Raw genomic sequence first — 26,802 nt, 5'->3', positions numbered from 1 at the left:
AAAAAAAAAACCAGGTCATCGTTCCAGGGGAAAAAATGCCTTTGCCCCTAATCCCCCCAGACTCAAAACCTGGATATGATGATATCGGTATGCTGCACAGCTAGGCTTTTAGGAATCCCTGCTGCTGGAAAAAAAGATAACAAATGGATCATAACCATAGCACACAACTAAAAGCACAAAAACCTTTTAACAATACTCAGCTTCCTAAAAATTCCAGACCTTCAACACTGGTCTTGTACCTGCAATCCAAGGACTCAGCACCAAGGATATGGTAGCTGGCCAGGGGAAGCTTTTGATCAGTATTAACCGGACCACAGTCATGCAGAGCACACAAGCCTCAGGCACACAATTTTGAAGTCTCGGTCAATTTGGGAGTTGAAAAACAGGAAGATCCTGGCAGCACGGTATCTGCTATGGCCGGCCAAGCATAGGAGAAAATCACCTGATCCGAAGAAGAGACAAGCCGCATGCTGGGAAAATTGCTCGCAAAAAGGCAACACACACTAACGATTTGGATCAAAGGCAAGGCAAGAAATATGAGTAACCATTCCATTGTGGGCTGCCTGCACCTCTTCCTCCATCAAAACGTCTTTTTCTGGTCTTTTCTGTAAGTGGGAGGCCCTAGGGCCAAACAGTAACGGAACCTCTCCTGAGAAACCAAGGAACAGGAAAGGCCCTGTGTTTGGAGAGTGGGGGATATCTATGATGGATCATGGACAGCTTGATTATGACATAAACAAAATCCCTCTGTGCTCTTGCCCAGGTTGGATAATGAGCTCCAGATTTTGCATACAGCAGCTTGAATAATAGTTCACATCTGATATTGGTTTATTGCAGGATCGCCTACTCCCCCACACTCTCAAAGAAAGAACGTACATGTACATGTATGTTGAAAAATGCCTACATTTTTAGAACAGATGAAGATTTTCTGCTTTTAAAGGAACAATTGAGAGAAGGGTCACATGGACTGAGAGCCAACCCTGACTAAGTACGTAGTTTGTTACCACAGGGGCATACCAAAATTAAATCACTAATCACTATAGAGGCTTGTTAAACTGCATAAACTGGGAATGCTCTGCTTGAATCAATTCACAAAAGGTGAAAAACAACATTCTCGGGAATGGCACGAACAGAAACTGATGCTTGTGTCACTGCAAATAAGGGAATGACTATGACCATTGGAGAAAGAACGATGAAATACATGTAGCAAGTTTAGAAGCAGAAGGCAGTGGTTATGTGAAGAGAAAATATGCCATTTATTTTACTGCCTACACTGTACACACATTAGCATGGAAGTGTTCCATCTTCCGACTTTCCCCTGATACATAAAGGTCATTTTGGTTCAGAAAGCTCCCACAATGCCGCATCACGCCTTGATTTTGATTGCCATGGCTTCTCAGGGTTTTCCTCACAATACAGGAATAGTTCTCCTCCCTGACTCCTGGGCATTTCCTGTCATCTTTTCCTTGAAGGATTACTTCCCATACTGCAGAGTGAAAAGCTTCTGAGGATTCTTGGCACTTTGCCAAGCCAGTGCATGTACATGTATAATATGTAAAGAAAAAGACAGAATCAACTACTCTAAAAAAAATCAATCCCTCAAGCTTTATCTGGGTTAAGTTATGTACCCACAATGAATGAAGCAGCTCGATTCCCTGACAACAGACCCCTGACAGACATCCATGATATTTTTTTCCCAAATGAGGCAAAGCAGAAATTCACAAGCTGTTGTGAATTCCTAATACAGCTTCCTTTCCCGGACAAAGTCGACTTGCTAGGGCTGTTGGCAAATAAATTTCACGGGTGGAACCCCTCTGTCCATGCCAAACACTGCTACAGCGAGGGCTGCAAAATCAATTCTTTACATGTACATGTATGTACAGACAAAAAGAGGTACCGTAGATCTCAGTGAGAAATAAATTACTGGAGGAGAGAGAGCCAATGGCAGTTTGTGACTCACAGGTTAAAAGAAACCGCAACAATTCTAGGAAGAACCAATATCAACCAAGGCATGTATTAAACTGACTCGTGTGGAACAGTGCAAATGCAATATAACAACTCTACCATTTAGCTGTCACAGTGACTGAAAACTTGCCGGCGGAGAAAAAAAATTACAAACAAAGGAAAATAAGAAACATCTGGAGATCATTTTAGTTGAAATATCCTTATTGATCTCCTACAGACCATACCAATGAAACTCTTGCCTGACTAAAGGTTAATGCGAAATCATGACGCCTGGGCTCTCGCTGAAGGCTTCGCCAATCAAACAGCAATCAAAACGGCATTATTCAAATTTCTTGTCAGTTGGGCACTTTCTTCAGGGAGTATGATATATTCTGACTCCCCTGCTGCTCAAGGCCTCTTGACGAATTTTATTATGACTTTGTCAATAATAGAGAGGCACAGTTACAGTCTCAAGAATTCACCCTCCTGTGATTTTTTTTTAAAAACTTGTGTGAGTGCATTCATATCGAGTAACGAGGTCTCAATTGGATTCCTACAATCAGTCTGGGCTACTGTGCCAGGGTCCTTAATGGAATAGTGCAATGGAATACACAGAGAGTAGGGGAGATGGCAGAGGGGCTAAGATAAGGGGATGTGAGTGGAAGACAGGGAGGAGGGAAGGAAAGGGGAAGGGAAAGCTGTTAATCACAAATGAAAGAAAACAGACATGTTGTAGAAATTTTGGAGGAGGAAAAAACACGACAGGGGTCACTGCCATGTTTTGTAAATGTTACTTAAAATAGAACACACTACACCTGGTAGTGATTACCAGCAACACACAGCATAAATATTGGCACCAGTATGTGTAGACAGAACCAATTGCTGAATTGACGGATCATAGCTGTACATGTACAGTGCAGTATGCAGGCAGGGTTCAACAGCAGGTTAAAATTGGGGAGGAGGGATACGTGTGAGACTCTATGGAAAGCAGGGTGACCAAGGCTTTTTACATGTATTTTTAACAAAATACAATGCCATGTGTAATTTTGTTGGCACTATGAGCAAGTTTCCTTGAACGGTCCAGAAATTCAAGAGCCAATGCCCTTCACTGAAAGTGGTCAATATTTCGGGAGGCTTGTCAGAGTTATGTGTTGACAGTCAACCCCTTTTACAGGTAGTTCTAGGGCTTCCAAGCCCACCCAAAAGTGACAATACTACAGAATGTGTGGGACCAAGGAAGGAAAGGGGAAAAAATAAATAAATTACAACTGCAAGACCTGACGGCTTTGAGCCCACCTTACCTGATGCTTCAGCTTACATAAATTTACATCCCAAAGGTACATGTATTAAAAAATCAATTTTACAAACATTTGTGCTAAGCTTTCAATTGTATCATTCAAAACTCCATAGCATGCCAGCTGCCCCCTGCAGCACCGGTCAGCCCTCTTTTTTGGCATGCTTGTGGTTTCTCTGGCCGAACCCTGAAGCAAAGTGTGACTCAACCATCCTCCAACCTTCCCTCAACCTCTCCAGGGGCCCCTTCGCCATTCCACTACAGAAACCTTACAGGACAGTTACACGGAACCAGACACAATTTCATTAAGAATCTCCTGGAATCCATCTGATACTGCTCCCCATATAATACCTTTTTTGGTTCCTTTGGCAATGTTATTTTTTTGTTACGCATTTCCCTCTAAACTAAAACACTTGTCTTTCCTAGGATTATACAAACAGGCAAAATGTGTCAGGACTTCAAAATGGTATTTCATTTTATAGCTAATGCAAAATGGTGTGAGAAAACACTGTCCATGGTGAAAGCAAATGCTATCCACTTTTAACATAAATACCTTTTACTTAATACCATTTTTAAAGAGGACACTCTTGGCTTGACAACGCCTTTTGTTTCATCTAATTTGCTTTTGGCAGGCATGAGATATGCCCCAGTACAAAATACAGGCAATCAAAATTGAGTTTGTATCATTTTCTAGTCTGATCAGTAACCCTACATATACATGAAAACATGTACATGTACATGTATGTACCAAGTACCAAGTTCAGCTTTACAATTTGATTTCAAAGGTACCGATAGATGCTGACAGCGTGATGATCATAGGGGTGATCCGTTAATTAACCACTTGCTGCCGGGTGCTTTTAAAAAGGCAATGCACACATAAGGGGGATTTTCAAGATTTTCAGTTTTCAAAATTTTTCAAAATTCATCATTTCATTTAATGGATGTTTACACCCACACGAATGACTGTTTGGTGGCTACTCTAAGCTGACAGGCAACCTTCATTGACTCCTGCGTATTTCAGCCAGGCCTGCCACCTGTAAAGAGAGTCCAGAACTGTGAGGTAGTGCGTAATTTCCTTTGTCCCACATACAAGCTCTTCTGTCCCATTTCGGGCACCCCGGCTCAGCATATAAACCCATGGTGCTTGAAACAGGGTTCCCCGGCAGCAAGTGGTTAACCACTTCCTGCCGAGGAGCCCGGTTTCGGGCACCGTTTGTTTATACGCATGGCTGGAGTCTCCGAAATCGGACAAGAGGAACTGGGCCTTGTAACAAAAGACTGTACTCGGAATAAAAGACCAGGCTGCTGGGCATTACAGACATTTTTTCCCTCTCAATAGTCGAGATAGTCCAGCCGTGTTTTGAAACAGTATACCACGGTTTGGGGCATTTAGTGCAAGGGGATTATCACCGGGGACAAAAGCGTTCCACCACCATGAGCCACACAGCACTGCTGTATGCTAATCTGGCCCCTATTGAAAGAAGTCAGCAACGCGCTGTGCCAGGTTCATGAACAAAAGAAAGTTACATAACACCGCACAATCTGGGCTCTTTTTACAAGGCTTCAGGCCTGGCTGAAATACTCAGGCGTCAATAGATTTGTCTGTCAGACTAGAGTGTCCAACAGACAGTAATTCATGTGGGCGTAAATGTCCATTTATTGAAATGATGAATTTTTGAAGAATTTTGAAAACCGAAAATCTTGAAGAAGTCCTGATTATGTGCATTACATGTACATTTTTCAAACCCCCCGGCAGCAAGTGGTTTATACTGAATACCATTATCGTCTTTTGGGGGACACAACATTGTTAGGTTTAAATCATGCTCTTTATAGAAGGAAAACAGTTCACAATATTGACACAAAAACATGTTGTAAACTCAGTTCTCAGAGAGATGTGACAAGCCATCTCCATGTTTTTACCTTCGGTACTCCACTTGACCATTGCAACCGTACCATGTTGGGTACGTGTACATCTGCATCTACCATGTACATGTATGGTTATTAATACAGGTACATGTAGTTGGTATGATTTTTTTTTTCATTAACAGTAAAGTAAAAACTCATTTACATGTACACGTACAAGAAAAATGTTCCTGCCTTTCCCAGTTGTCAGTGTGTGAGGGCAGCACAGTCGGAACTGCAAACTTTTCAAATAATTTTGCACTGTAATGTGTGCACCTGTACCCAGTATATACATGTAACATGTAGATGGGAAATAAACTATGCGTAAGGACTTATTACAAAATGTGATTTTGTTTGGGCATCATTTGTTCACTAGCAATTTTCCATCCTCTCTTCTGGGTCCTCAACAGCAAGTTTGACTCACTGGGTTGGCCCCAGCCCAGGTGGTAAAGTCGGAACTGAAATGGCAAATTACATGTACATGTATATTGATGTCCATGGCCACAGACAGAAGAGGCCTAGGAAAAAAATTACTGTTTTTCCAGGAACACTTAATTGGCTTGATGAAAGTACATGTAAACAGTGCATGCATGGTTCTCCAAGCTCAAAAAATAAACAATACAAACTGCCAAGTTTTCCATTAGTATTCTGTACACCACACTAAAGGTTCGGAAGTAATTTCAACAGACCCAATTCTTAGCTTGAAGTTTTTGAAAATGACTTGTTCATTTGTTTGAAATGCTTTCGGGAAAACGTCATGATGAGGACTCTTGGTGTTTTCGGTTATCCTTCACTAAAAACTTTTCCGTGCTGTTGCAGTTTTCTATATTTGGAGATGAATTTTTTCTTTCACAACATACATGTACATGTATGAAGCACCTCCAGAGCATTCCACCTGAATTTATGCATAATGTTTTGTGGACGTGAACTTAATGTCTCGCTGTCATATAGTCCTGCACTACCTACATGTACATAAAAATACCACCACGGCATCTCACCAACGTCAAATGTCAAAATGTCCCTCCCTGGTGCCTGATCTGGCAAATGCATTGAATGTGCAACGGCGGCTGATAAACCAGTGACTGATGCGGTGATAATGTGCGGTATGTGACGTGTAAACCAACCGTCATCGGTCCTCATCGTTCGTGACCAAACCAGCACATGCCTATGTATCAACTGACTGGGATCCCGCAGTAAATTATTTAGCCTGTAGGGATGCGCTAACATTCTCAGTTTCTTGGGGTTGAGCTGAAGCACATGAAGCCCAGACTGCCATTTCATGGAATGCACAATGTAAAAGTGCTACAAAGAAAAAGTGCAAGGCCTCTCCATTTACATTTGGGTGGAACTGGCAATTCATTTTAGAAAGGAAAGGGTGTGAGACCAAATCAGTACTCCTTAAAACTGCTAAAAAATGAAGGGTAACTCATGGTATGATTCACCACGAGTAGTTCTAATGAGAGGTCAATGGTGGGAGCTACAGCAAGTAGAATTTTTACAACCCACATCCAAAGCATGTTCTATTTTCCTTGTCCACAATTTATGAAAAAAATAACAAACTAATAGGAAAAAAACACAGAACAAAACAAAATAAGGCCCTTCTGATTACTTTAAGGAAAAAACACTCACAATATGCAATCAATAAAAGAATTAGCCTGGTGTCATCACAGGATTTGATTTGCATGTGTTCACTCGTACATGTACTGTAATTCGTGGACTGGCCATCAGTTGGTTGATTGGTTGGGTGAGAAGACTACAGTTGTTATTGATTGACTGGCCATCTGATCTGCTGGTCAGTATGGTGGTTGACAGTATCAACTGCTACCAGTAGATGTACAAGTACATACTTGTATTCTTTCTAACAAGCCAATCTGACTGACTCACTGGACACTACATGTAGTCATGTAGCACTATTTTCACTGCCACTAGCCCCTCTAATGTTTTCATATATTACTAACCGTTGTTCAAATCTATTTTGATACCATTCACGTATGCAGGTTGATCTCTTTTTCTCAATCAATACTGAAAACTAACACTTAAATTTGATTAGTTTTTGTTGAAGGGCTAGAAAAACTCAAAGTGTTACTGTTTCTCATATCCTCCTGGTACAAATATGTGTAAATAAACACTTAAATGCACTGACTCCTTTGCAGTAATAAAATAAATGTACATGGCTTCTATTATCGTGAAATCCAGAAGAAAAAAGACATTTAGCAAGTCATAAAAATGCTTAACCTCTGTCCAATACCATCTGCAGAAAACCTTATGTACACGTACTGTCATGCACAACAGAGACAGAATGTAATCCACACCACCACGGACTAATTTTTTTTTTTTATCCGGACGCCTGGTCACCAAGTTGTTTATGACCACAGTGAGAGATGACAAAATTAAGAAAAACGGTTTGTTGCCAGTGCGGGCATGGGGGAGGAAGGATAAATATGAACTTGAGAAAGATTAATCTGGGTGACTCAGCTGTGGAACAGTGCCCGGAGATATAGAGATGCCACGATTGGATTCTAGATTTATGGCAACAATCCTAACTGCAACGTCCCATAAAATTAACAGCAAAATGTGTGAGCTAACATGTAAATAATATATTATAGGGGAACCCGCCCTTCAAAAAAAATGCGGGTAATTATAAACATATACCAATGCACATGTATGTAATTTGATATTAACGTAAGATTCCAATTCCACAACTGCATTTCAAGTTTCAGTGACTAGGAATTAATTACATGTGGTCGTCAATGTTGATAATATACCGGTAGCATCCAATTTAAATAAACTGAAAAAAGAAAGAAGATAATACATTTAGTACATACATGTCGTCTGGGGAAGGTACCGGTAGATGTCATGTAGTATCATTTTTCAGTGACTGAATTGTCAATCTTAATTGATTAATGTAGCCCTAGACTCTTGCCAACTTCAGGTTTGCCGTTGTTTACACACATGTACACGTAGCATGTATCATATCAAAGCCCGAGAGGGAGAAGGTGTCTTTCTAATGTAAATTATATGCCAGTGATAATCTGAATCATCCCATTGAATTAATAAGGAATGGGCAGAGAGGAGATTGAAACCACTGGCTAGCTTTCACAATTTGTAGATCAAGAGAAAGGACAGACTCAGCCCTACACTGGTTTCATTTAACAGGTTTTTCCATCATTTCCCTCACTGACTGAAGGCAGTGAGGTTACGGGTAAACTACATGTACATGTATGTTTTGTTCTTAAGACAGGGGAAATTGGAAAGTACATGTACACGTAGGATCATTCGTTCAGCATTTTTCTCAGCTGCACTACTGACAAATGTAGACGACAAAAAAAATACATAAAGTTGAAATACAGTGTAACTTGTTTCCCTTTCTCTGAATTCCTCTTTTCTGTTTATTACTTTTAGAATGAACATTTAGCCCTATGAATGGCTGCATTATTGCCTAACCTCTGAGGAGGCCTAAATTCAACTTAAATGAACTCAATTTCTAACTGGATTTAATTTTCCAGTATAAGCAAAATACCAGACGATAAAATTGCAGATAAAGTCCCACGGAATCATAATAATTATTTTACTGGCCTTGAGGAGAACAATACCCCTGGTATTTTCCCCCATACTGACAGGATAAAGACAAGTGCGATGTCGGCATCTAAACTGCTCTGCAGCATCCATGTTGATCAGATGCATTTGAGTGCATCAAGGAGATGAGTCAGGGTTGCCGTAGTGATTGTCAGAGGGATGCGGGGGAGGCGTAAATGGAGGTCATGCATCTTATACCCATGGGACGGAAAAGGTTTCTGAGAAATCCGTGAAAAATCAAGTCATGTGTCACCAATTTTCTTTTCTAAGAACAAGTATTCAGCAATGACATGTGGTTCAAAAACATTGAACAAGATAATTTTTTTATATGTTTTTCATCACAGGTACAATCTGTGAAGAAACATCAAGTTAAATGTACAAATTGCAAAATACATTTTCAAAAAACTGTCCAATGTCATGAGACTACATATATTATCAAAAAGATACAGTAATTAGAAATGTTTTCTCATTTCAAATGCTTTAAAGCATCGATATTTTATTATTTTCAGATTGCAGTTTACCCTTGACTGTTCCACTTGAAACATACGGTACATGTACATGTATACATCACTGAGATTGATTGCAATTATGAAATGAGTTTTGTATAAGAGAGAAAAAAAATCATGAATCATTACTGTCACATTAATCGGCACTGAACTAAAAGTCATTCGCAAGCACACGTTGTACGGTCTCTGAAAGAGTTTAATACTGACAAACGTACAATATGTAAATAATAAGAGAAGTAAATCCTGATGCTTGAGCAGCAACAATGTACCATACTTCTCCATAGCAAGCCAGGCTGCTGTCAACATCCAACGACTGTCTCCACAATGACGAACAAAGTAATATAAACCTAACACCTGCATGTCTGTCCATCCGCAAACGAATTCCTACGACCCCATTCACAGATGCAGATTTATAGAGAAAAAAATCTCCTTCCATTGGGAGGAAGAAGACGGCTCATGTGAATCGCGCCATTTACCGTGTGTGGGGATTCAGGATATAACAAGATGCATTAGCATACATTGTGTACAGAGTCTGGGATGGGGGGTTTCAAGTGAACATCTAATGGCAATAAAGATGCACATATCAATATGTACGTCTGACTTACAGTGTAAAGTTCCATTTTTTAAGGTACCTACGAAGTGCCATGGAATGTCTCGAATATAAATAAATTTTAGTCGCAAATGTAGGCACATGTACACTGAACACAGACTGCAATACAGAGAAAAACAAATTGACTTTGATTTTGTACTTGCTTTTGAGAGAAGCTACATGTACATTATACAACTTGTAATATCCAAGATGCTTTGAACAATGGCCTCACAATTCTGAAATCTTCTTGCCAAACAGCCGCTTCATTACAATTGGGAAATGATGAAAACTGTCACAAATTAAGAACATTGCTCGGAGTTTGTTTGTGTGAGATTAAACTGCCACCTTGAGACACTGTTTCATTTCCTCAGAGTTTTACCCATATTGACAGACATCTCTCGATAATACGGCCAGTTTCTGGGGAAGGAAATTCTTCTCAAAACCACAGATGATCTCAGCATGTACATGTAACTCGTGGTTTATGTACAGCTGTCATTCACAGAGCCACAGCCGTGGACAATGTTTCTCGCACAACTGCATCAAGCGCAAGACTTTTCAATGTTTCAAACAGGAACCAGTTGTATCTTTACAAAACACAGCAAGCGCTTACAAAAATGACAGGCAATTTTTTCCCTGCACAGCTGATCGACGATGGCATCGTGCATGGTGATGCAATCTTTCCAGTGACCATACATGTAACTACGACAAAAATTCCATCCGTAGAACGTGCTGTATTGATTGCAATGGGGTGGGTGTTGAGGTGCATTCCAAGTATGTCGGAAACACAAGATGACAGCTGAGGCTATACATTTATCACATGAGGAGCGGATCCACGCTCATATACAGCCAAGACTCATTGAGCAGTTTTAGAAATTGACTTCATGAATATAGAAGGGAGAGGAAGTGATTGAAATCATGTTAAATTTGTTACCACATGCATAAATGTACATGTACATGTACACAATCAGGTGAAGTTGTACACAAAATTCATTTTTAGTATTTGCTCAAACATGATTCATGCCAAGTGACACTGCCTGTAACAAATAAATAACAAATTTATTTCCACTTTATATGTCAGTCCATGCACATTTTCAGTAAATACATGTAAAAATTCAAGGAATTATGTCACAAGAAAGTGACACTCTTATTGGATGTTTTAATATGTGTAGAGACAAGAAAGCAGCAATGAAACTTACACTGTACAACGCACAAGGATCAGTATATGTACCGGTACATGTTTACATACATGTACATGTATATGTGACTTTACAGGTCAAACTGCACAGGTCTTCATATGGACATTATCATAGTAAGATGAATTCAGGAACATGGGTTCACTGATAAGACTGCAAATGCAGTTTAAAAAGAGAAGCACCAGTAGACCCTGCTTTGTCAAGGATAAATTCCATAGATAGAGGATGATTAACCAGGAGATACAAGCACCGAGGGGGCAAGTGGCCATGGATTGCTTTCATAGACAATAACACCCAACTGTGCATGTGCTGGCAGATTCACAAATGAAACATAAATAATGGATATTTACAGATATGGGGGCCGCGTGTTCTGCATTTGCAACATAGAACAGTCATCTTGTTCACACTGAACAGCACTAGGAATGCACACACTGAAAATAAATGAGACAAATTCCTACATGTATTTCAAACTTACCCTGACAACGATGATCTACTTTATGATGTACATACATGTATACATGTACAAGCACTGATTTATCACAGACTTTGGAGTGTACTGTTCCAATTGCTTATGGTAGCTGTACGATGTACGTTCCGAGATGCAGTCTCTAAGGATGTCTGTTTCTGCAGCGCGCTGTATCAGATGGCAACCGTCCCTACCATGCCTGTCAATTCATCAAATCAACTGCCGTCAAAGTCACTGATGCGTTACATCCGCTCCTCTCCACTGATGCACAGACGACATGCTCCAAATCTAAAAACCATCTTTTCATCTTGTAGCGACTGCTCCAAACTTGCCATATGTGTCTGCTCTTTTAGGGCGACATCATTTAAAATTGATATTAAATATATGCATGACACACAGTAAACACAAAGTGCTGCTCACCAACATTACACATCCACGCTACAGGCATAAGAGACGCCCCACTTGAAAAATTAGAAAAAAAAATCCTCAGAACATCTTCAGTTACTACAGCACCTCTTCAACTTTCCCATTTCTCCCGGAACGACCGCAAAGCAGTTGGAAAACAACCTCTTCCTATTCCGTCCGAGTATCTGTCAAAATTTAATACGCAATACACAGACCCTGCTCGTACACGTACAGCAATCTTGCCCAAGAGGCCCCAGAGAGGAGCCCGAACACAGACAAGCACAGTTTGCACGTTTCTTTCTCTGTCAGTGATAGAGAGTTCATCCGCTGCCCGACAGACAGAAGAAGGGTAGAAGGAAAGAAAAAAAAATTACGATGCCAGGGAGACGGAGAGACTAACCCTGAATCATATATGCATCGGTGGTGAGAGACGGCGGTCGAGTGACGTAGATGTACATGTAGGTAGGATAATGATAATGCCAATACCTCACTGTGGCATAATCACTGACCTCTCTGCATCCCTGTCACACACACATACACCAATACATACAGCAGAGGACGGTTGGAGACGGTGGACACACACTGCACGTACTGCAGAGGCAGCACATGAACCCACAGATGAATAATTCATGTTGCAGAGTTGGTGAGCTTAATTGCAGCATACATATAGGCGATATTCTAACCGCTAAGTGGTGATGAAATTTTGGGTGTGAACAACGGTACATCAGACAACAGTATTTAACACGGTTTTCTTTTCTGACTCCTGGATCTGCATCTATGCAATGTAATGGGTGAACAACTTGCCTGCTGGCCTGCTATGACAAGCACGACTGAGAGCAGCCTGTGACATGAAAAGGTTATAGAGCAGAGGTACGGTACATGTGCATGTACCTGTAACCGGAGGGAGGGAGCTACATGTACATGTACAATGTACATGTACACGTAGGCATGAATAATTCATAACCTTGTAACAGACTTTGATGGACTTCTTTTTCACAGTAAATGTACAAAATTTGATAAAATTGATGTCTATCTGAATATAATGTACACATACTCCACATACAGCCTATGTTTTTCAAATGGTGGTAACAATTTGCCTTGGAAATGTACAAACAGGTACATGTACATGAATTCTAAACAACTTTGCACAATGCACATGGAGGGGACTCCCTACCTATCTCAAGAAGGGAGGGGGGATTACTTGTACATAAGCATATAAAGTCATGCAATTAAAAAAAGGACTAACAGGATTGAAGCGGTAACACAGATACGGGTAAGTCCAGACATTAGGCGTCACAAAAGTGTGACATTTTTGTGTCCCTGTTACATTTGACCTTTGTTACGGTACTGGACATGGAAATATCACTGGAATTGTGTTCCAAGGATTAGTATTTCTTTGGCAGGTAATTTGCATTAATTCAACACTCTTGGAACTTACAAACTTACAAAATCATGTCAGATGTGACAGGGACACACAAAAAATCGACCCTTCATTTTTGGAATTACCCATATGATATCATTATCTAATTACGTGGAAAAAACAGAAAGATTTCAATAGATGTACTGGAGTATAATTTAGGATATAGAGTTACATGCACGTATGGAATGCCAATGTACCGGTAAATATGTACATAAAATACTAAAAAATTAGAAACACATTTCACAGCAGATATGAAATATTTGGCTTATTCTAACTCCAGGCCCTTAGGGTGCTATAATGTATTCAGTACAGCTACACTGGATGAAATTGATCACACTGCCAGTCAGAGACCAGGGAAAAGGTCAATTGGGGTCGGCTATCCCCTGTTAGCTGAGGTCACTAATCGGAACTTAAATGGATCTAGATTACTGGGGCCCAGATTACAAAAGTGTCTTTGTACACATGTACATGTACCGTACATGTCCTTATAACTTGCTCAAGTTCTTAAGAAATGGTCTCTGGCAGCAATGGTTCTAAAGGGGATACAGTGTGATCTGAGTTACATGTAGCACATACATGTAGTGGTACATGTACATGTAGGTATGTACATGCTCAATGTAATCCAACCCCAATATCTCAATCATTCCTCCCCAAATTTGAAATTTCTTTTTGAGTGATTTTTTCCGGGATTCTGTCAATACCCAAAACTTCCCTCTTAAGTTTAAAATGTTCAAAGCCGATCCTTTTAAAGCTCCAACTGTTCTGAAACTTTGGTCTTTCAAATATGGCAACCACCTGTGTATTTTTTTCATCCTCAGTTCGTGTCTTTTGTTTGAAAGTCACCAAAAGCCAGGTTGGAAAAAAAAATGCAGACATGGCAATCTTCAATCAACAAAGCTCCAATAATTTGCACATACTGGCAAGCTTCCTCTTGATGCTAACGCTGCATCATCCTACCACGTATGCATTTCAACACTTGCAATTTCAAATAAAAGTATGCCAAATTTGCAGAAGATGGGGCTTTGATGCAGAGCTGATAAAAAGAAGGTATCGTTTCTCTCATCGTAATCCCTGATGGTTTGAAAACAGATACAAGTACTTCACCTCTCTGGTCTTCCTATCATCCCTGAAAATCGAGACAACGAAACGTGGGACGGGAATATTTCATACATTAATAACTGCGCTCTGAAATCGTAAAGGCATCTTCCGAGCATCAGATATCGAGCCTTGCCATCTGAAAAATCATCCTCCCAAGGTGTTTGGTGACACACGGCCTCTCTCCCGGGGGACACTGCTCCTATAAACGCTACAATGTTGTTCTAACGGCAGAGGTTGCAAGGTGGAGGGGGGGGAGAAGGACACATATTCTGTTATTGTTACAGATTAAGTGCTTTAGTCACGTCGCAAGCTAAAAAAGGATGGCTTACTTGCCACATGAGCAGCGTCGCTTTAATTTCCTGTTGCAAAAAAAGAGTAGAGATGGTACCAGTAGGCTAAAACAGATACAACACAATGGCCGGTTAAATGAGATGCACAATCATGAGTAATTTGCAAGGCGGGGAGAGGGGAGCCTGTATTTGTTGTAACGGTAGCCTGACAGGTCTGTGAGTGTGGGGGAGGGGGGTTGGAGGTCTGAAAGATTTCATCAAGATTGATCAGACACGTTATGCATCCAAGTGAAAGGAGAAAATCTTTTGTGTAAACTTACTGAGGCAACTAGGGGGAACCCTTCACCAGAATGGAAATCATGTACGGTATTATTGGTTGGCTGATGAGTGTACCGGTATCGAACATACATGTATTTGTGACTGGCTCTAGAAAAATGGGTAATAAGTCGCCAGATTCAGGTTATGAGTTTTTGATACTGTATGGCTTGATTCTGTACATCAAAAGCTACAATTTAATATAAGAATGACCCCTGTAGTGCACTGCGTTCCGCAGATATACAGTGTGCTCCTAAAAAAAGTAACCGAAGTTCAAAGGTCAGCTATGTCAAGAGTACATGGTTTATTCTTGTGAAATGTTGACTACAATACCAAGTAACTCATCAGCTTCAATTTGACACATTGCTTACGTCAACATTGTCACGGATCATAGAGTTAGGGTCCTTCGAAGGTAAAGGGTACAAAACGTACTTTTTCCAAGTTAGAAGAGCAGGGTAGGAGGACACGTTGAAGGTGTTGGTGCATAAAAGGTAAGGGCTGAATGATCTGCTCACCAGAGATTGTAAATTACAGTCACTTGCAAAATGTTAACAAAGGGGTAGCATTTCATTAAAACTTGGTGTGAAAAACAAACAAATGATGAAACCAAAAACTTAAAGAAAAGTTGGTTTCGTACCTTACAAACCAAAAACTTGGAAAAAGTAGGTTTTGTACCCTTCACCTTCGAAGGACCCTAACTGTGATCTGTGACAATGTTGACGTAAGCAATGTGTCAAATTAAAGCTGATGAGTTACTTAGTATTGTGGTAAACATTTCACAAGAATGACCCATGTATGCTTGACATAGCTGACATTTGAACTTCGGTTACTTTTTTGTAGGAACACACTGTATATAGACATCTGTATATCCACATTTTCAGATTCAATAAAAGCACTTTTCGAGAAAAAGCTCAAAGTGTAGTGCTTGGAAACACAATGCTATGTAGGATTTCCTATTGAATGATCAATTTTTCATCTTTATTCATCAGTATCCATGTTTGTAGTCAAAAATTCTGAATAAATAAATATTACAGAAAGAACACAAAATCACCTTTTTGCAGAAATGTTACCCTCTCCAAATAGAACAGGCCATTATGTGTTTTGGCATTGTGGGACTTATTATCCTTTTTTGCAGAGCGGGTCACATCTTGTACAACTTGACATACTGAGACAAAGTCCAAGGAAAACTGACCAGCTTTTGTTTTCATACTGCATTACAGTTTACCTGTACATGTACATCTACATGTACATGCACATCCATGCACAGGGCCGGAAGCAACATACCAGTGCCTGTAACACAGAAAATGTGACCTGCATTTATGTACACACTATTTATGCACTTTTGGTTTGATGCTAAATTGCAATTTCCATTTTGTCCATCCTAGCAATATGACAGATGGGTCTTTCAGAGCTTCATATGAACAAACACGTAAGTATCTGGAAGAAAAGACTGTGTCAATTTCCGAGGCAAACGGAGGTCTCCTATGGTTGATGTGCATACATGTACATGCAGTACACAATCAATCAAAATCTGAAAGCTGGGAAAACTGCAATCAGTTTGGTCTTTCTGATGCATTTTCTCGGAAACGTCTGAAAGTTCCTTAACCCCTTACTACACAAGTACATGTGCATTAGGTACACATTAGGCAGACATGTGCACATGCTCCCGCACCATAGTTGTGGGGACACATACTTGGCATTTCACCTAGTTGTGGGGACTCAGAAATGTCCCTACAACTCGGTTCAAATTTCCCTAACAAAAGAACTTGTCCCCAGAACGCGGTGAATGCCTACCCATGTACGCACATTGATAAGTACATGTATTTAAAAAGTATTTGTGAACTGCATATGCACGTACATGTATCTGTATGTACATGTACATGTATATGTACATGTATGTACATATACATGTACATTTGCAGGTGCACAATGCATACCGCACATAAAATGTCCATAAATTGTACATATAGGGATGAGACTAATACTGTGCAGTGTAACTACTCATTATGGGATGCAAAAAAAAGTCCAAAATAAACTTTCACTGTGTTGCTGGTCAAGTACATGTACTAGTACAGAGGTTACTTTAAATGTACACAATCTTTCCCCAAATTGACCCCCCCACCCATTCTGTCAGAATCAGACCAATTTTTGAAGACATGAATCCTGTCTGCCCATGAAACAACCTGTAATGACAGATAGGAGGAAGGGGGGGAGGTTGGGAAGGATGGGTGACTACTGAGATATTACTGGGTGATGATGGAATGGACCTCATGCATAGTTTCTCTTCGTTTCTCGTGCTGTCTGGTGAAGGAGATGAGAGTCAAAATGAAGTCCATAAGATAATGCTTACTAGTAACACCAGCTTTAAGAAGGGAAAAAAAGAAGCAATGTAAAAGTGAGGTGATACCAATGCAATTGGTGAAGTATAGTATAGTACCTGTTGTTACCACTAAAGGCTTCCTATGGTACATGTATATAAAAAGGAGGTCTAGTCCCAAACACTTGAGTTGTACATATCCTGACTTGGCAGGTCTCTTCTCTGTCAAGTGTCTGTGACTACAGACTTAAATGTACACGTACCGTAGTTCAATTGTCTGCTCTCCAACATAATGAACGACCAACCGGCAACTGGCATCTGATCCACAGGGAACCAGAGACTGAGAATACTCCACTTTCAGTTGTCGTGGAAACACATCTCAGTTCTTATTCCCTGGTCAGTCTCAAGGGAAATTTCCTGAATAGAAAATTCACAAAGTCGCTTACAATCCTGAAAGTAGGGAAAATTGATGCTCAATCTTCTTGACATCAGTGTGCGTGTCCAAAACAGGCTTTAAATCTGTGAATCTTTCTGCCAAGTTAAAACTCACATGTAAGTGAATCTACAAGTAGTTGAGAAACCCCTTATGATGGAGACAGATGTGACCTTTATCAGTATGCGACACCAACAGCATTGTAAATGAGGTGAAAAATGCGGTTTGACTTTAATTGCAAAACACCAAGAAGCCCAATACAAATTGTACCAAATTTTTCCCCTTGCTTGGAGCCACTCTCACCACACAGGGCCTAGGTTCCCCTGGGTTGGACTACCCATGGGCTACCCAGTTACTCAATGTCAGAGCAAGTTACCAGAAGTCTGCCGACAGGAACTTGAAGGGTAATGGCCTGCCATCAGTGTCAAGTCTCATTTCCAGTAGCACCCTGTGAAACTTGCTACCAGAAACAGCGGGGCCCCAGACACAGGTGTTTTGGAAAGTCTCAAAGTAATTTGGAAGGGCACTTATTGTGACTGTAGCCTTCCCATGACATTAAGAAGCCTACTATATGTACATGTACATTTGTACATGTCGTTTTGACATGTACATGTCATTTTGTGGGAGTACAGATAAGAACTGGAAGCTTTGTCCATTACCCACACACAGTCCTGAACTTGAATGGTTGCTCAGAGAGTCCACAAATGAAAACTACATAAAGCATTATCTTGAATATTAATCTTTCTTGACATGTACTCTAGTACCTGTACATGTGCACGGATTTCACTTAGTCCAGATGGGAGCATCTGCATGAGCGCTTTTCAAAACCATTCAAACCTTTCAAGAAGATTGGTAAACTCGCTGCTCCCACCCAGCCAAATACAACACATGCTGAGGGCATCTGAGCATGCTGTGGATACCTTTTAAGCCTTTTGGGACACCCAAATTTAACTGTACAAAATGTATGCAGACAAGGGACTTGATCAACTTGATGCCCTGCTTTTCCGCACAAAGCTCATCTGTTTTCAAATACGAATTGAAGCTCAAATATAAGGACTATAAAAGGAACCTAAGATTCTAGACCCACTACAGTTAAAGAGTTTTAGTCCTAAATCTGGTGGAGAAGAAAATAGGGCATGCCCTTAGGACATTTTGCGATATTGGACTTCAAAGATCAGATTCTGAAAATGTTCAGAATCCTAATTTTGAGCTTTTGGTTTCTTGAAGATTCTCAGCTTACACTGAGATGTTTTTCTTTCAAAATGGAATCCTCTTATGAACATTGGCCTACTCTTTTGTTTCACGTTGTTGCTATCATATCAATTCAAGAAAACACAGCAGCTGAAGGTCTGAGGCTCTATGCCAAGAAACGCACAAGTGCTGAAGGTAAGGACAGATGGAAATTCAGATGTCTCATGTGTTGACATGGGGTTGGGGAATCAATAACAAGCCTGGCCCTGTGTACCTTTATACCTGCACTGAGGCAGCTGCCCATCTCAGCGGGGATTCAGAGGCATAATCTTTAGAGCAAAACAAATCAAGCACTTCTGCCACTGAGGTTAATAACCCGGAGCAACAAAGAGTCAAGATGTGGGTCTTCATTGTGCATGTGTACACAAATACCGGTACTCCTGTGTGTTGATGTCAAGTGAGTAAAACACAAAAACAAATCAGTTTTTCTCTGACAGGTTATGTAAAGTCATGTGTACAGAATGTAGCCCACTGGAACTCAATCAGGTGAGTCAGGGATCGGTCAGCTTGTTGTTGTCTGTCTGACAACTGATATGAGCCAATTCGGCTAATTAATTTAAATATTCAGCACCGCGAAAATAGGCAATGCTATTCAGAAAACAGGAAAGGTAGCAATGCTTCAAGATGCTTTGATGGCACTGCCTATCATATATGTGAAGTCAGGTTACCAGTCAGGTTGGGGAAGCTTGTCTGTGTCCTTGAGCAGGATGGTTTACCACAAAGTCCTTGGCAAACAAGTAACTGGGATGGCAGTGAACATTTGCATTCCTTTTGTGAACACGAAAGAGAGCATTAATAACCAAGCAATGATCTCCTGTTTAATGGGGCAAGATAAGACGTATGTGCATGCTTGTGCATACAGGTAAATGTAGGGGTATGTGTCTGGGACATGGGGTACGCTTACTTGTACATTACATGTACACGTGCAAATCTGTGGTGTGTTGGCATTGGCAATGAGCAAGCAGCATCAATGATATTTGATTATTGTCCTGGCCTCTCTCACCAGTGTAGGGGTAAATACGGCCGTTTCACAAGAGGGCGCCACCAAGAGTTTGCAGCGCGTCGACCAAATGCGGGTTTGGAATGCGTCGACAGAATTTGTGCGTTGTGATTGGCCAACACGTTGCAAACTCTTGATGGCGCACTACTGTGAATCACCTGTATTGCACGTTCTTCTACAAGTAAAACGGAATTTTTAAAATCAATTTCAGAGTATGCATGTACATGCATCTACATGTACATGTACCGGTACATGTATAGTGAATAAAGATTACGCTTGCTGAACGTATGTAAATGTACAGTACTATGTACAGTGTACATGTACCGTATGTTCAACCATGGAGGTACATGAACATGTAGGTGGTGACAAATGCTGCACTACTCCTCCATGTGAGAAATACATGTATAAACATGTACATTGCACATGTACATTCAACAAACAATGGGTCCTGATAAGCCAAGCAAATATTTGTTGGTAACAAACCAGAAAAACTGTTCCTTTCAAACAGGTTTTAAAAGTGCCAAGGCCCTAACAATCACTTATTTCGGGACTTTCAAAGACGCACCTCTTGTGAAATTCTTCTAAAAATATTACATGTCGGTCTGAGCTGCTCCGACTAAAACAAAGGATGAAACATCTAGACAACTCCTGTCTTCTGAATCTAAGAACCTGAGGAAAAAGGTAAAAAAAAGGCAATGAAGTACGAAAAGCACACCATCTCCTGTCACCTGGGGGGGAAAAAGCAATGTGATATTGGGATGGTGCTTGTGAGGGCTTGGTGCCCGCAGGGACTACACTTTCTGTAATTTAAAGTCGGTAGTGCGCTGTAGTACTGTAGGAAGACAGAGCTGGTCTCCTCCTCCACATTTACAGAATAATGATAACAGAAAAAACCTCCAGAGTCTGGGAAACTCGAGTGTTATAGGGCCAGCGAGGTTGGGGATCCTGGCAATGTACTGTAATTTGATCACGATTGCTGGAAGGATGGTTTGAGGCTAATTAGCCAATCCCTGATGGCTTGCAATAAAAGCTCATCCATCAGTTGAAAGTCTGTTTATAAAATGTTTATTTCTAAATGTAATTCCCATTTTGTGTCTGCCTTGTGAAGGGAACCTTATTAAAATTTATAATTTTGATGCCTGTGAGGAATTCACTGGAAAAACATTTTCTCCATGGTTTAGTTTTTACATTTTAATACAAGTCATTCTTATAGCATTTATTGTCTGCTATTTATGCTAATGTTTTGAAATTTCTTGAAGGAATTCATCAATTGCAAGACAACTTTTCCATGTTTTGGTGAGAAACATTTTTCAAAGAAGTATTTTTCAAGACCTGCACATGTAGACGCATGTATATATAAATGTACATGCATAAAAACTGCTACTCGGGTGACCATTTTAACAAGGATCAAATGAGCAAACAATTGTGGCTGCTGATGAAATGGGAAAAAAGGTAGTCAGGAATGGACTTCATGTATACATGAGATGTGCAGCATTGTTGTTTTACGCACGCAGTCTCTGTATGTGTGGCAGATCATGTAATCGTACCGCCCACGATTCTCTGTGTGACCCGCGTTTGACCTCAAGCAACAATGAATGAATGGTCATGAATATTCTTGTTGTATGTGCCGGAAAGTTGATGATATTTCCAGATATGTTCTCGAGTTTTCTTGTAAGATTGAGTAATGCTAAAAAGTGTATTTTAAGAAACTTACGTAATCTCTGGGAGAATTATAGACTATAAAATCGGAAAAAACAGAGAACAAAACCCACACACCGCAAGAGAGATTTTGGAAGGCAAATCTACCTTACGCAGGCTGTGAGAAGTCTTTGACTTGTTGACTTCTGCACCATTTCAACCTGTGGTGGCAAGTCGTCTGTGGAGCAACACTTGTAAGAAAAGTTCATCCAGACAAGTGAAGTGCAGAGCTGAATCTTGATCCGGAAGAGACAGTTTGTGAACTGAATCCAGTGCCAGTTTGTGAGAGCATCAAGTTCCTATATTTGTGACGGTCACCACGCCCTCGCCGTTTCGTCTCGAGCCCGGTCACTCTTATTAGACGTGGTCTTCGTCCCCGTGACAGCTTACTGTTGCACTGTCAAGGACTGAACTGTTTTTTGTCATCTGTGGAGTCTAGCGTTCTTCACTGGTATGCCTTACCAAGTCTCACCGGTAAGAAAACCTTGTATTCCTTATCATTGCAAACTACTTCCCATCAACATTCTCATTAAATCATACTTATTTGTTCCTTATATCAGTGTGATCTTGTTTAATTTCTTTGTTGCATCGGAGAAAATTCAAGCTTTGGAATAATTACTGTTCATAAATAGTTTAGAGTTTTTCAGACCCTAACAGTATGCTGTATTTCGATGAACAATTCCATCATGCTTTATCAGTTCCCAACAGCTTACAGATTCTTTTGTCTCCAGGAACAGCAAAAAAAAGGAGAGGTGGGATGGAAAAGCATGGCAATGGGGCATCAACCATTACAAATGCCTTTTGCTGGCCGCTCCATTCCAAGAACTTTCACACAAGCACCAGCTGATCTTCTTGGATGCACAGCAAGTCATCAGATCCTGAGGGGTGGGGGAAGGGAAGTAACACAGTTCTGCTATGAGGGTGGGGTGACAGACGAAAGACCTCTGCACAGATCCTTTTTTGGGGGGAGGGGCCAATCCCTAGTCATCTGCCTTCTGAGAACTTCAATTTCATTGATTTTCCATTTGTTTTTCAAGCCTTTCTCAAATGTAGCCTGCAGATCACTTTAATGCTATGTCAACGACATCTACAGATTTCTTTGACCCATGCCAAGATATTACTTCCCACTTTTATACATGGCACCAATTTTAGTTTCTTGATGCACAAATTCTGGATATCACTGGGGGGGGGGAGGAAGGGGAGAAGAGAAGAGAAGGGCCGTCCCTGACAAACATCCTGGGGTGTATGCGCACACAAAGCCTTCTCATGCCCTAGTGCTAAGCCAAATGATAACATATGGAGGTATAGGGCTTCTGACAGAATACACAAATACACATCCTCAGGCGTCACACATGACATTTGATGAGAACTGAGAAGCCTTATAAAAAATATAGAGACCCAAGCGGAATGAAAACAAACTAATCTGCCAAGCAAGCCAAAGGTGGGTGGCCTCATCCATTTTTTTTAATCCACAACTTTTAAAGAGTTTGAATGTTTTAGTTGGCCAATTAACATTCATAACTCTTGTAATGACCGGTAAGGTACCAGTAGGTGCCGGTACCTCTTGTTAAGCATTGACCGTGGTTTCAGAAGAGTACCGGGTTTACAGCTACATGTACATGTATACTAAAGTAGTGACTGGAATTAACTCTTTGACCAATCAGGCATTTAGAACTTGGCCAAAATGCATGTATTGTACATGTACACCACATGGTGAAAACAATTGCCACACATGCAGTATGGCATAAGACTTCTGCCACCTTACTCGTTTATCTAAAAATTGCCACACTATGGCATGAGACTTCTGCCACCTTACTCGTTTATCTAAAAATTGCCACACTATGGCATGAGACTTCTGCCACCTTACTCGTTTATCTAAAAATTGCCACACTATGGCATGAGACTTCTGCCACCTTACTTGTTTATCTAAACAAATGCCACACTATGGCATGAGACTTCTGCCACCTTACATGTACTTGTTTATCTACCAGTAAACACACACAGTTTATAATTGGACATGTCCCTTGTATGTGCACACATGTACATGTACACATTATACCAAACTCCCAGCATCTCAAAGTAGCATTTCAAATCATATAAATTACATATATACATACAAGTACACAGCTGAAAATGTAGGCCTACACTGAATGAGCACTGTACTGGGTGTACGTGTACATTGAATACATGTACCTGTACATTGTGCAGCACAGTGCAACACAGTCCTGCATGTACATGTACCATGCATGAATCAATACTGACAATCGGAAACTAAATTCTAATCAGGGCTTACCATTAGGGGCCAGTTCCACCCCTGACATTAACCAAATCACATCCAATATGTTACCATTAGGCCACCGCAGTATAGTGCGTCACAGTGGGGCAATGATCCCCTTCACTGCTTGCACATGCATACAAACAACCTCCAACAAGCCTCCAGAGAAATACCAGGCCTGGCCTGTGGGCTGAAGGACTGAAGAGAAGGAGAAGGAAGACCTCGTCCAGCAGAGAGAGAAAGAAGCCAGGGGAGGAAATCAATACTGACTCCGGTTTCAGGAATGGAGCAGATGGAGGAGGGGAACTTAAACCTCCTTTACTGCCGCTGCACGTTGTGTGATGTCAGAGCTGGATGAAACTACCCACAGCACAGGGTGTGAAAACCATGCTACATGTACTACCGGTCACTTAGCCAATTAAGTAACGGTACATATTTGCTTATTCTTTTATGTGTACTGTTTCATGTTGTTCTGAATGCTGACAAGCAGACTTATCTTTAGGCAAACTTGAATTCTCTGATTGGTCGATCCATGACAACAAACAGTGTATCAAAGTCAAACCCTGGGTACCGCGCTGTTCTAAATCAATGCATTGCGCTATTTTTAAGCTAAAAGCAAAACCCACAACTGCAAAATTTACTTTCAATTAAAAGGTGGTGTGTTTGCGCGCACAGGCCCCTATAATATCTTTACCGCACGTCAAGTTTGCTCATAGATAAAGTCGTTATTACGCTCACGTAACACAGAATAATGTAGTGCGCCTGTATTCCACTCACACTCGTGTGATAACTCATATTATTGATCTGGACTGTTGAGATTCATTTCCTATTTTTGTGGGTTTTTTTCCAGTTATACAAACTGCATCTGTAGCTGGTGGCAATGAGTAGGAAGTACAAACTTGTATGGTATAGTGTACATGCACGAATAGCAAAAGGTTTGTTGTTGGAAAAGGGAGAACAGCTCAGTGATGACCAAACGTGACTGTTCTGATAAAGTTTGAAACCCAATCAATTCGGACAGGTTTTACAAGAGACATTACCACAAAATAAGTATTTGAAATGGTGTTTGAAAGTCTGCACCCTAGCCATGACCACACATCAATATGCTCCGAGTGCTTATCATGTCCATGCATGAAGCATGGTAAACAGCTTTGGGAAATGATAAATGATGGCAAAGGAAAGGAACCTATTACTAATAGAAAAGGAAAGGGAATATGCAATAGTCCCAAAGCTCAAGAGAGGAGAGAGAGACAAAATTAGATTATTAATGTTCGACCCAGCCAAAAGACTCCATGACTGCAATTTTTACTTGAGACCACTCTCAGTATTTTGCCCCGGGCATCTCACATCCCATTTCCCTTCACACTGGTCTACTGCTGACAAGCAAGAAGGGAGCCCTCTGTAGTCAAAAGCTGAGTCTCAATCCAAGCAATTTCAGGCTGAGTCAGTGCCAGTGACGGGAACTCGGCAAGTGCATTTAAAGATGACCGTGGACTAGGAAAACCTGCAGAGTGCATTTCAAATGTCACCAATGAACAGATCCGATGATATGGACAGCTCATTTTGGCTTTAATAGCCTGACTTGAATAACGATTTCACGCTTTGCCAGATGTTTAAAAAAATTTAAAGCCATTAACATTGGGCCGAATGTACCGGTACCTACATGTACAATCTCTTGCACTTTTATAGTACCTGTTAATGGATGATGCCATACCTTTAAAAACCCAATTTAGTAATTGCATTCACCTTAATAAAAATCCTTGAATTACAGCAAAGCAAGAAGCAAGTATACACTTAGAGAAGAAATCCATATTGCATTGTAACTACTGTAAGTCTCATCATGATGTAACCATGATATTGAAGGGGGGCGCTCTCAATAAAATTCCAACTCAGTGGAAAACTCCATCTTACCTTTCATAAGTCCAAGTTGCAAACATGGATTGATATATTTGTTTTTTGTTTTACCCAAAAATCTTACTACCAGTTTAAATACAACGTCTCAAGGTTGCAGAAGTTGTTTTATTGTTGAAAATAGTAGTCAGCGCAAGCAGAGGAGATACATGAGTCTTGTTCACAAGAAAACCATTTTTAATCCTTTTCCCACAATAAAAAAGAATCAAATGAAAACTGTGTTGTGGGACAGAGCCAGACTACATGTATTTTATGACGGGCGTGCATTCCAAGCATCCCTGTCATTTTTAAGATAAAAATCTTGTTTAAACATTAAGGTATGTTAAACCATAAATTAGAAATTATTCATGATACCAGAAAGGTCCAATTTGTTATGAAATTTTATTTCCGTGGTTCTCATTTCTACTCTCAAGTTCCAAAAAATGAAAAAGAAAACTAAGGTTGCATCCGAATCACTTGTCTGCAACTTGAAATTACACAGGACTCAATGGGAACTGGCCACAACCACTACCACTACCACAGACTTGTGTGATTTCTAGCCACAGCAATATGATTCGGACACGGCCATAACTTCCAGAACGGGCCATTCACAGAGCTGTATACAGAGAAAGTTGCATAAGGTTCTTCAAACTTTAGAACCAAAATGGCTGTTCATTATGTGTGCAGTAGAGCAGGCAACTACCGCTATTGTTTGCTAACTGTCCATGTGCACTGACACATGGTCTACCATTTTGGTTCCAAGAATTAACTCATGTCGCAACTCTCTATATAAACGGCTCTGGCAATTCATAATTCAGTGTGCCATCAAGAGGTTGCCACGGAGAGGCCTTTTTGCAGTACCCATACATTGTGGAAAAATGGTTCACAAAATTCAATTCATCAACTGCGATGTACACAGGGAACTTGAATTGTTCCCATT

The 26,802-nt window shown here is 40.6% G+C and overlaps 1 protein-coding gene across 3 annotated transcripts in view; it reads right to left on the bottom strand.

Moving 5' to 3' along the window:
• Window positions 1-26,802, bottom strand: part of LOC147798361 (adenomatous polyposis coli protein-like) — a 53,205-nt gene that overhangs the window by 25,565 nt on the left and 838 nt on the right. The window contains exon 1 of one of the 3 annotated variants that reach the window (XM_087139601.1): window positions 23,991-24,378. The exons of 1 other annotated variant lie outside the window; for it this stretch is intronic. The gene's annotated coding sequence lies outside the window, so the exon portion shown is untranslated. Of the gene's footprint in view, window positions 1-11,479; window positions 12,704-23,990; window positions 24,379-26,802 lie in introns of those variants that run through there. One more of the 3 variants, XM_022249917.2, reaches the window with a different exon arrangement.

The sequence above is a fragment of the Acanthaster planci genome, linkage group LG08, assembly GCF_054643075.1.
Source record: "Acanthaster planci isolate LZ-2023a linkage group LG08, COTS_SCS, whole genome shotgun sequence".
NCBI classification, from domain to species: domain Eukaryota; kingdom Metazoa; phylum Echinodermata; class Asteroidea; order Valvatida; family Acanthasteridae; genus Acanthaster; species Acanthaster planci.
The sequence above is the reverse complement of the archived record's forward strand: the minus strand, read 5'-3'. Positions and strand labels throughout refer to the sequence as shown.